General features: G+C 31.1%; 1 long non-coding RNA gene across 1 annotated transcript; it reads right to left on the reverse strand.

Annotated features, from left to right (window-relative positions):
- Window positions 1–239: 239 nt before the first annotated feature.
- Window positions 240–1,766, reverse strand: LOC139904449 (uncharacterized). Its single transcript, XR_011778802.1, has 3 exons — window positions 1,655–1,766; window positions 523–758; window positions 240–409 (listed from the first exon to the last, which is right to left on the reverse strand). It is a non-coding gene; the product is annotated as an uncharacterized lncRNA (long non-coding RNA).
- Window positions 1,767–3,486: the final 1,720 nt, after the last annotated feature.

Here is a 3,486-nt window from a genome sequence, read left to right on the forward strand (position 1 = left end):
TAATGTTACAATGACATAATGAATAAAGATGATGATCTGAAACTAAAATCTGTCATTGAATATACAAAGTGGACATGATTGAGCTCAATGGAAAGGAGCAAGACGAGCTAAATTAGAATCGCTCGATAAAAGAAAAGTTTTCGGATCAATCGTTATCACTTTTAAAGATGTGAAACATATGGGATATAAATGAATTTTTATCCGAAAAGAAATGTGCAAATGAAGTTACAAGGTAATTTAAAATAATTAGTGGCTTTATCCTTGTCAGTTTGGCATACGAATTCTTCAAATTTATGTACCCCAGGTGATAGAAAATTCCAGCCCTAATGCAAATCATAGAAACACCACACCGAACTCCGCAAATGTTTCAAACCGCCAGGACCAACCACCAGATCTGAAATTATTCTATCTAGCAGGGAAAATAACAGAAAAAAAGACAACAATCAAAAGAGTAAAAAGACAACGAAAACAACAATCAAAACTAAACGTTAATGAAGAAAAGAAACAATAAACAACTCATACCTTAATCTTTAAGCCATGTACTTTGTGTATAATCCACCGACTCATATATGTGTAGTCCGTACATACGCTAATCCCATCGACATCATACTCATTATAATTGAATCGGTAACAACGACTTTCACTGTAAGCCATTTACGTATCTCACATGGTAGACCACCAACCCCAAGAAAACCAACCAATGCACACTTGTACGATCTCATACACAAATTTCAAGCCACCACGTCCAACCAAAGAACCTGCAAAGACACCATGGAACAATAAAACATCACTGGTAACTGGTCAAAACAGATGATAAATAAAAAATACGAACGAAATAAAAAGCATTCATAGAAAAGGTTCTTACATTGTCATCTACTGAAAAAGTATAGCATAAGCTTTATATATAAGATTAATTTTTAGAAAATATAAACTTTTTGACCTAACTTCAACTTTAACCGACTCTGACCCGACTCGGCGCCACTCATCGCGACTTTGACCCGACTCAGCCCGACTTATTAGCGTTGACTGACTTTTAAGGCGTTTTTGGACGAATCGGAACGGGCTAGTCCCCAAACCGATGTGTCGGCCAACTCAACCGACTTTTACAACATTGGATATTTCACGCATCAATCAAGTTACCAAAGTAAAAACTGCTTAGCAAGTGGTCCAGTTGTTAAATACGCATTAGTCGCATAAGCTGTATGCGAAAATTCCTCTTTCTGCATAAAAACTATTATTTTTAAAAAAAAATAGTTGTTTGAACTGATGTATCGCATTATCTACAAGTGGAGTGAGCTCTAAATCCGTGAAATTATTAATAAGTGCCACACGAATTGCTTGTATAAGTGTATCATGTTTGCAAAACCAATCATTGTAAGCATCGGCATAAATGAAATCCACGGTAGATAACTAAAAATAATTAAAAATTAGGAACCTAAAGAAAGCATATGACATCAAATGGTACTGTAATGTAGAAAACAAAGTAATAGTTCATATATAAAATTGTAATATAATGATCGGACATCAATATTTAAGGTATATCATCAATTAGTAGTTTATCTTATAAGAATAATTTGATAATTTTGGAGAAATAATACAGGAATTCGAGTATTTAAAACAGGATGCAAAGTATCGAATTTCGAGAGGGTCATACCAGTTGTTGATCAAATTGTTCACAACCTCCAGCAGAATCAGATCGACTTTTTGATGAAATAGAGTTCATATTTGAATAGATAACTGCAGTGTGTTACAATGATTTAGAAGAACCCGTGAACTCACGGCTTGTTGAAAAAAAAAATTATTTAAATATACGTGCATAGCTACCATTGTTGTTAAAGAGTTATGTGATTTAATTTAATAGAAACTAATGATTTAAATCGAATTTTAATTTAAATTTTTACGATAGATTGAGAATAAAACAAATAAAAAGGATCACAGATAAAATGTTGAATATAATTCTATTTTTAATTTAATAAAAATTTTATAGATGTGATGGATTTATTACGTCTGACTTTATTTAAATTTATTATTTTATAATATAATAAAGTTTAACATATATGAACATAAATATAGATACTTGTTTGTTGTGAAAGATTAATTCTTTTATAATATGTCTAAAGAATAAAATCATACTTGACAGAATCTTTGATAGAGAATTAAAAATATAACAATTGAAATGTCAAAAAACTCGTGTAAAGTTACAAACATGTATCTTATGTTGAATATAGAATGAAAAATGTCGAATGAACAAAGTCTCCCACCTATGAACATATGAAAAAAGTTGGGATACGTAATGACCAATAAAATATATAATGGTAGATAAAATTTAAGAAATGGTTTTAATTTCCAAGGTTTTTTTTTACCATATTTAAATATTTCAACGTTTTTTTTTTTTTTTTTTGATTTAAATTTCGTGAAATAGTTAAAAAAAAGTTTGTTGATTGTATTGCCTTATTTGAATTGAGTAGTAAAAACAATCTATTTTTGTAAAGTTTCTAGTTAAAAATAATATTAATTAATAGTGATATATGACATCAGCACAAATCCTCACATCGCGACACGTGTCAAGCTCTTTGTTTATGATGACATCATCAAGTTAGCATTTTAATATATAGTATAGATGGAAAATAATGGGATGAATTGTAACTGCTACGCTTCAAAAAGGTTAACTACCGATGTTAAACCTACACCTTGTTGGGCCCGATCTTTTGTCGCTGTAAACAATAATTCAGTCCATATCAAACAGTTTTATTTTATTGGGATTTTTTATTTATTTCGTAACATAAGGTCAATAGTGTAATTAGGTCCTGTAACTGCTGGTAAATTTCTTAAATGATGTCATTATCAATTTAAAGGGCTATGATTAAAAGTTAACTTTCTCATCTAATGGCTAGAATTTTGACATGTAGGATTTTTTAAATAACTATATCATCATATTTGTTTTCTAATTATAGATTAGAGAGATGTGAGAAGCGTGCACATCAGGACGAGAGTTATTACTTTTAATATGTTTAGATATAAGTTAATTGTCATAAATTAATTTTTTTTTTAACGGCAAGATTGCATCAGTCCGGACCGAAGCCTAGTCATCATTTGCACGCACACACACGTTCGGGCAGGAAACCCGAACCACGATCACAGGGATCCGAACCCTTAAACCATCCCGAGGGGCAGGCGGGCCGGACCTTAGTCCCGGATCGGGTCGGTAAAACCTTCCATTTGGGCTGACCTCAATGGAGCATATTTCAGTCCATGTTTAATTTGGTCATAAATTAAATACAAATTAATTGTTCAATAGAACGGTAAATAAATAAATAGTAAATATATAATTCATAGTTAAAAACGATTTTAAAAGCCATCCAATTTTTGTTTACATGATTAACTAAATGTTTGCTAAATTTTATAGACAAAAAAGAGGTGAAAAAAAATGGAACATAATGAAGCGTGTTTTTAAAAAAGGAAAAAAAAAGGTGTACCATTCACTTT

This window comes from Rutidosis leptorrhynchoides, chromosome 4 (assembly GCF_046630445.1).
Source record: "Rutidosis leptorrhynchoides isolate AG116_Rl617_1_P2 chromosome 4, CSIRO_AGI_Rlap_v1, whole genome shotgun sequence".
Taxonomy (NCBI): Eukaryota; Viridiplantae; Streptophyta; class Magnoliopsida; order Asterales; family Asteraceae; genus Rutidosis; species Rutidosis leptorrhynchoides.